The following is an 8,946-nucleotide window of genomic DNA, read 5'->3' on the forward strand; positions in this document are numbered from 1 at the left end:
ACGGGCAAGGTTGGGGCAAGTGACCAACAGACGAGAGGGGGGTCTATGTACTAAGCCTTTGGGAGAGAGAGAAACTGGATGGAGATAAAGTACCAACCAATCCGCTCCTGTCACACAGGCTGTGTTTGAAAAATGACAGGAGCTGATTGGTACTTTATCTCCATCCAATCAATCTATCTCTCTGTGGCTTAGCATATAGACCTCAATGTTAGTAGTAGAAAAATTGGTCGTGCTCTGGAGGTGCGCAATACAAAACCTCCCAGCGCTCAAAAAAATCAAAAACACCGCTCCTAATTGAATAGCAAGAATCCCACTCCTGCAGGAAAACCCCTGCGGGTGTGGGTTTTTTGCTATTTTCGCCCCCAATTGAAAATGACCCATAGCATGGCTGCAACTGTCCCCAGCATTCGGGAAAGGGTCTCCCTCCACTATAAGGAGCAAATCCTAACAGAGTCGAGAGCCTTCTCTGATTAGCTTCAGTGTGCTCATGTCATCCCACTGCACTGATTGTCTGGAAGATTATGAACCTGCAACATTATTTTAAACAGGATCTCATTCAGAAAATTTCCTTACAGGGTAAAGGAGTCCCAAGATCCTTTGGAGCTGCGACTTTAATTAGTGATTAATGCCAATAATGAATAAAGTTTGAAGTTACCATGCTTAAGGACAATTAGTGTATTACAACATTGGTTTTCACCTCCAGCCCTCAAGTACCCCCAACAGGTCATGTTTTCTGTATTTAATCATGCACAGGTGTATATCTGTTTTGCTAAATCAATAATTATCCCACCTGTTTCCACAAACTGATCTCTTGAAAACATAGAATCTTGTCAAAGCAACAATCACACGGGCTTGGAGCGATGGGGGTTAACTGACCACTTCACCAGGTCTATGTGCAGTTGTGAACTGGTTAGCTGATTCATGTATGTAAAGTGGAAATTAAAGTATATTTGGCGTGCTACTAATCGGGCGTATTCATAATGAGTGCAGGGTATGTGGTGCACACCGCACACATATTTAGTTTATACTTTCTTTCCGCAGTCTTCAGAGTGCGGGCCGACGCTGCAAAACAGCAAAAATCTTTTCCCAGTGATTCGTGCATGTGCACGAAAGATGTCCCAGGGAATAAGGTGTGGGGGCCATTTTCCTGGAGACCCACGCATGAGCAGTAGATTCTGCCAGAGAGGAGGGAGCCCAAACGGAGGCTGCACAAGAGCCCCTTCCTCTCTTAAAACGCCCCTGCCACTAATATATAAAAAGGTTATTATATATTCCATCACAAAAAAAATGCATTATTCATTGGTGACGTCAGAACAAGTATTGCATCAGCACAAGCTTAGTCTGTTGCTTATTAAACACTCCGCCTCCCCTGCAAATAATGTATAAATCTGATCACTGGCTGGGGGTTACTGTATCTCCTGTGGTAGCAGTGCTATTACTAGCAGCACTTTCTTCATGAATAGGGCAGAAACATCTATTCTTGCTGGCTATAGGGCTTTTCGACATGTTGCAGCTACTTTTTATTTTATTTACTGAATCTACCAACAGCCCCAGAATAATGAACCTTCAGAAAAGATTAGTGCTGTCATGATTCCAGGTTCATGAAACATAGCTGTTGAGTCATTATAAGCAGAGGTTACAATGGTAATCCAATGTATGGACAGAATGAACTGCATTGTTTTGTATTACTATTAACTGTTTCTTTTGTGTGCTCATTTATGGACTGTGTAAGATGCTGCAGAACCTTTGTGGCGCCATATAAATAAAGGATAATATAAACACAGTGCATGATGTAGGACACTGGTGCTGTGAAGAAGACCATCAGGATCAGAAACTGCGGAGGACAAATGTTTAGTTGTTATTGTATTATAGTATTCATTCCAGGTGTGTAGAACTGGGAGGCAAATTGTCTCAGTGGGCATGCCCTGTGTCCAGGGAAATGGGCTCACAACAAGGAAATCCTACATTATATTGTGGACAGATGAGGTCACCCAGGCATTGACATGACAGCGTCTTAACTAAACTACACTGAACGCGCCAAGGCAGAGATGGTAATGGATATTCTGAAGCTGTTGGTGGGCCTATAGTGGCCTCTTCCAGGACGGCTCTGCTTATGCAGGAAATATTTTGGTGTGCTTGGCTTTAACTGTGTGACAGTTAAAGTAATTATTCTTTACAAGAAGTGTTTCTTTGATAGGGTGATCAAAACCATGCTGCGGGCCTAACTGTCAGTTTACAGATCAAAACCATGCTGCGGGCCTAACTGTCAGTTTACAGATCAAAACCATGCTGCGGGCCTAACTGTCAGTTTACAGGCTATTTGAGAAAATAACAGGAGCTGATTGGTTGGTACTTTATCTCTTTCCAAGGCTTAGTACATCTACCCCTTACCAGTTAGCCAATGGTTATACAGCATGGAATAGATAAATGTTTGGAGCTGAGTTGGAAAAAGGTTTAGATTTCTAGGGGTATATTTACTAAAGTGTGTCTTTAGAAGAGATGTTGTAAAAGGCACACGCCTGGCGTGCATTACACTGACTGCGGTTGCCATTTAACATTTCACCTGCAGCCCACTAGGAAACCCGCTGCTTTGTAAATAAAGCCCCTTGTATCAAATGAAAAAATATATTCTCTCATTTAATGCGGTAGCGTTTCTAGTTTAAACAATAGTAGGCTGCTGCTTTATAAATAAAGCCCAAGAGGGGATATATTATTAGTTTGACACAAGATTAGGGATATCTGGGTACCAGAGATCACTCATCTATTTATTTTTGTGGACTTCCCTCTTTCAAACAAGGTTACCCCCCCCCATGGGTGTTCTTTTATTTATTTATTTTTACGGGACCCTGCTGTGGACGATGTGCGGGACTCATCATTCGCTACAAAGAGCAACAGATGCAGGGCCTGATTCAGAGCCGCTTGTAAGCGGCCGCTCGTTTGCTCCGAGCGATATTCGCACAACTGCGCATGCGTATGGGTCGTAATGCGTATGCGCCAACCAGTCATTGCGGTCGGAAATCGAGCGCTCGCAAAATAGCGAGTGCCTGCTAGTTTGAGTGACAGGATGAGGCGTTTGTGGGTGGTAACAGGGGAAGGTGCTTGAAAACGGGGAGTGGTGATCCGAACGCAGGCGTGCCAAACGGTCAAAATGGGCGTTTTAAGGGTGTGCATAATTAACAAAGCAGAGTCATAGACCACGTCACTTGGTTGTTTCTTAGCCTGAACTGTTCGCATGATTGCGGTAGGAAAATCCAACCACAAGCACTGCGAGCAGTTCAGACGCCTTTCGATGTACTCGATTAATCAAATATATAGCGGAGATGACGTATGATGCGAGCGGCCAGGGGGCGTCTTTACAAAATAGCGAGCACATGTTTCGTTCGCTCGCTCAGACAGAGGCGTCAACAGACCGCAAAGCGAGCGCTCAATTTAAATAGCCGGCCCCTTTTTCTGAACGAGCGAGCGCAAATAGCGTCCGGCTCTTAATCAGGCCCACAATTTGCAAAAGGGTCCCAACAGAAAGTTAACACATACACATATTAACGTAAGCACAAATCAATTAAGTGGAACTTTTAAAGCAATCAGTCACCTGTCCCATTGATGGTGCATACATGCACGCACGGGCAACAACACACGTGACCAGCAATGGTAACTTTTTACTTTCTGCAATATAATCTATATTGCAGATCGCAGTAATATCACTACTTAGAGAAACTGAGCACAGTATATTCATGTTCTCCAATACAAATTAGAACAGTCTGACAGTACCAGTAAAAGACATTCTGTATGTTCCTGGCTTGGTAGGCAGACTCTAGTCAGCCTAGGAGGAAAGAGATATAGGGTCTCATTCAGGGTCACCGGGTCGATGGTTAGCCCTGCGCACGCACAGCAGCCGCACTGCGCGTGCGCAAGCCCCGGAGCGAGAGAGAAATTCGCTCCGGAGCTCTCTACAAAAGGGGCGGCTGTCGATGTTAATCGACAGCTCGCCCCGTTTTGTAGGCGGCCGGGGGGGTGGTTTCAAAGGAACGCACTAAAATAAAGGAAGCAGCCGCCCTCATTTAGAGAGAGCGATCGCTTCTTGCGACCGCCTCTGAATGATTACTGAATGTTACAAGTGACTATTCAAAATGGGATCGGTATGATATACCGCCGGACGAAAATCCCGACGCCGGAAGACCGGCAACAGAAGATCCCGACAGGTGAGTATTTTTACTATTACTAACCCTACCGCCTCCCCTAACCCTAGATTAGGGGTGCCTAACCCTAACCTCCCCCCCCCCCAAGTGCCTAACCCACCCCCTACCCTACTTTTGGCCCCTTAAAAAGTGGGAGGCACATATAGAAACTGTTGTAATTTGTACACCGTTCACCTGATTTGGATGTAATTACCCTCAAATTAAATGTGAAAGTCTGCAGTTAAAGCACATCTTGTTTGTTTCATTTCAAAGCCATTGTGGTGGTGAATAGAGGCCAAAATCTGAAAATTCTGTCAATGTCCCAATATTTATGGACCTGACTGTATATAATGAAGAACAATGGTAAAGGACTATGAGCCTGATTCATTGCGGATCGCTATTGCGATTACGCACGCAGATGGACGATTGTTGCGTACTGTATATGCATTGCAGTGCACGTGGATGAAGGCAACACTGCGATAGAAATGTGAGCTCAGAGTCACTGACAAGCAGTCAGCGTTTGGGGGGTGGTGACGGGGGAGAGATCGGAGAAATGCAGGCGTGCCTGTCCGTTTGAATGCCGTAGCATGGGCGTGCCTAACTTAGCCACTGCTACGGCATACACAGCTTGAGTGCTCAGTGCGTGTGGCGAGGTTAGCAATCTCTGAGTAAGGTCAGAACTGTTGTAATTGTGCGTGGGCCGATGTATACGCAGGACTGCAAGGTATTACGAATATGAGATAGCGGTAGTGGGCGGCTCTAGGCTGGCTTTGCGATGGCATTGCGATAGCATTTATTAGCATATATTCACAGAGGGTATGCGTGCATAATCACAGTTGCAATCGCAATAGCGTTCTGTAGTGAATTAGACCCTATGTAACAATGACAAGTAACAAGTTTTAGCATTATTCAATCATATTTCAAAGTGACAATGGAGGTAAATTTAAGGACATAAAGATAACTTCTTAAGCCAACATGGCATAAAGCATCAAAAGATCCTTCCATATACCCAAGCATGAAATGGGGTAGCTGAAAAGAAGAACAGAACCCCGGCTGAAATGATCAGGTGCATGGATTATCTGTATAAGTACTGGGTGAAGCAGTATTTACAGTTACTTGCAAAACATATTCTCCAGAAAGCTGGAGAGAACTCCATATGAACACTGGCATCATAAGAAACCTAGCATAAAACAGAGGGCCTGATTCAGAGCCGGACGCTCTGACCAGAGCGCTCGCTCTGAATCATGACCACCCACAGCTAACATCCTGAGATGTGCTGAAAAAATGGTCGTGGTCACTTAAAAATGGGGCGTGTCAACATGACACAACCCTTTATTTTCACGCTGAACATTCCTATCCATATGCACCTTAACCCCAGTAGTACCCCTTATACAGTACCCCCAGTATGCAGTTGTGGTCCCTCTTATGCAGGCCCATAGTAGTGCCTAGTGCCCCTTATACAGTATCCCCAGTAGTGGTCCCCCTTATACGGCCCCCAATTAGTTCCCCTTACTCAGTACCCCCAGTAGCGGCCCCCCCAAATGCAGTGCCCCATGTAGTGTTCCCCCTTATGCAGTGCCCCCAGTAGCAGTCCCCACAATGCAGTGCGCCCAGTAGCGGTATCCCCTTATGCAGTGCCCTTTATATGGTGCCCCCAGTAGTAGTCCCCCCCTATGCAGTGCCCTTTATATAGTGCCCCCAGCAGTAGTCCACCCCCCATGCAGTTTTCCCAGTAGTGGTCCCCTTATGCAGGCACTCTGTAGTGATCCCCCCTATCCAGTGCCCCCTGTAGTGGCCCTTCCTATTATTGCCCCCAGTAGTGGTCCCCCGAGTGCAGTGCCTCTAGCAGTAGGCCCCTTTTATAATGCCCCCAGTGGTAGTTCCCCCCCAAGTAGTAGTCCCCAGTAGAGTAGCCCCCCCTAAGTAGAGGTCCTCCCAATGGCGCCCCCAGTAGTAGCCACCCCTCCCCCAGTAGAGGTCCCCCCAGTAGTAGCCACCCCCCTCCCCCGTTGTGCAGATAGGTTAAAAAAAAAAAAATATATATATATATATATATATACATAAAAATATACTTACCTGAATCTCTGCGCCTGGTCCTGGTCCTGGTCCTGCTCGCGATGCCGCTCCCGCCCGGGCTGGCGCGCTCAGCATAATGGGACAGACGTCATGACGTCAGTCCCATTACCCACTGCAGGACCCGGACGGAAGTCCGGCTCTTACAGTGGGTGCAGCAGCAGTCAATGAGAGTCTATCTGACTCTCATTGGCTGCTGTTTAACACACGCATCGACGCCAGCACTGGCGGAGATGCGTGTGTTAAGCACAGCCTGAGCCCGCCTCCTAGCGCTATTGGGCAAGCGCTCAGGGGGAGGGAACGGGCTCAGGTGTGAAGCACAGGACCGGCGCTGGAAGCCTAGCGCCGGTCCTGTGTAAATGTGCAGCGCTGACCGCACTCATTGCGGTCGGCGCTACACTGGCTAACTAGGGCTAACTAGGGCGCTTGCCCTGCCCTAGTTACGCCACTGGGTAGGGTCTCGCTGCCGCACGCCCAGGAGTGATTTTGGCTCTATCAGAGCCAAAATCACTCTCACTGACATCATTACTGATGTCAGTGGGGCCGGACTCAGACGGTAGGCGTTCCCATGGGAACGCCTCCATCTGGCAGCCACGCCCCCGGCACGCCCACCAAAGGGGGGGTGCTGTCACTCACCATCGACAGCAAGTCCCCTTTGGTGCGAGACCCCGAGCGACGTATTCCTCGTCGCTCGCCGGGTCTCGCGCATGCGCCCAACATCGACCCGCTTGCGAGCGTCCTTCGCTCGCGAGCGGGTCTGAATGACCCCCAGAGTTTTTGGGGTGCAGAGCAATTGTTTATATTCCTGAAGAAAAGTGCAGCGAGCTACAAAACCAAGGATTCTTGCTGGATACAATGACAGATCTAAAAAATACAGAATCCTTGACCCAAGAACATAGAGGTTGACTATCAGCCACATGACTTTAGTTGAAAACCATAGGGATGATACGAGGGCCTTGCTAGATTTAGGTATAGAATAGGAATTGAACATTACAGAACACCAATACATCATCTGAGCAAATGAGTTCAAGCTAGGGTCGGAAAGCATGTATAATAACACACAGCTCCGAACAGAGGACAAAGTAAGGGGTTCAAGAAGGTAAAACAAAAGATTGCGTCATACCAAGCAAGTGCAATTAATACAGTATATGTGACTGCATATCCTGGAAGTAATGTGGCTGAAGGAAATAAAGTCAATGCACGACAAAGAAACCTGGATACTCCCTGAGCCATCAGCAGAGAGAAATACCATAGCCTGCAAGTGGACAAAGTTAAGTTTAAAACCGACAGCAAAGTTGAATGGTGCAAAGCCACTCTATTGGCCAAGGATATTCACAAAAGAGATAATTGGATAGAATGACGTAGTCAAGCACAATCAGGTTGGTCAATGGTCAACACACAAATCATTGACACAGAAAAGGTCGCCACTTGGTTTTTCATGATTTTTAGAGTTAGGCACTAGGGGGGATTAGGGTTAGGCACCAGGGGGAGGGTTAGGGAAAGGCACCAGGCGGAGGGTTAGGGAAAGGCACCAGGGGGAGGGTTAGGGAAAGGCACTAAGGGGAGGTTTAGGGTTAGGATGAAGATATAGGTGAATGCCTAGTGCTCCATTGGAACTGCCAGCAGACGTGACCTCTCAACAGGAAAGAGCATAAAACCCCTTCAGTAGAATACCTGGAAGTGACGTGAGTGACGGCGGAAGTGGAGATTTCTGCCGACACTTTCCACAAAAATAAGAATGTTGGCCCCTTGCGGGCTCGTTTCGCTCGCCACAAGAGTATATTCCCCCTCTATGCCCACTTGGATGGTAGGGAATGACATTGGACACTGGCAGATGATGTCATTGTACATCTACGGAAGGGTCTCTATCTCTACCCATCTAAACAGTGGCGCTACAGTTCTATTTTCAACAATGTTACAATCCCTCAAAAAAGTACTGACTGGAGTGGGAGAAGCAACGTTAGTTCTAGCAACGCGAGAGTTGTTGCAGCCAACAGTGAGTCAATTTGTTGCATATTCTTGTAAACTGGGGGCATCAGCTACAATCTTGCCAAAGGCACGTACCACTGTTCTAAAAAAGTTTATTAGTAAAATGATTGATACTGTATAACCAGATAATACCTACTAAAGAGGTTTGTGCCATGAACAAAGCCTTCATATACACGGTAAGATTTTTTTATACAATGTGCACGATTTCAATCGATCTCAACGATCAATCGTGCATATCGTGTGTGGTATGGCATGCAGTACGACGGCAATGCTCGTCCCCGCCGTCGTACATCGGCATCGTAGATCTTATGGAAAAACCATAAGATCTGCGATCCATCATGCTGTTAAATAGGTAAACGAAGCATCTTGTAAGATGCATCGTTTACCATTCACAGCAGCATGCGATACATCGGGCTGTATTTGAAAACGTACCGAGGTGTCGTACGTTAAGGTGCATACACACGGTCAGATTTTCCTTCAGATCTGTACAATAACGATTTTAAAAATCGTTCAACCGTTCATGTGACATATCTGACCGTGTGTATGCACCATTAGCCTGCTGTAGTACACACTTACTTCACATTCATGAGATATGACTGCCAGTGCTGCAGGGGTCGCTGTACAGTAGCCTGGCGGCGCTCAGTCACTGCACTGACATCGGACATTTCTTGATACTCTCTATAACATTGCGTGCCCGCCGGAAGTGCTT

This window comes from Taudactylus pleione, unplaced genomic scaffold (genome assembly GCF_031769625.1).
Source record: "Taudactylus pleione unplaced genomic scaffold, aTauple2 ptg000270l, whole genome shotgun sequence".
Taxonomy (NCBI): domain Eukaryota; kingdom Metazoa; phylum Chordata; class Amphibia; order Anura; family Myobatrachidae; genus Taudactylus; species Taudactylus pleione.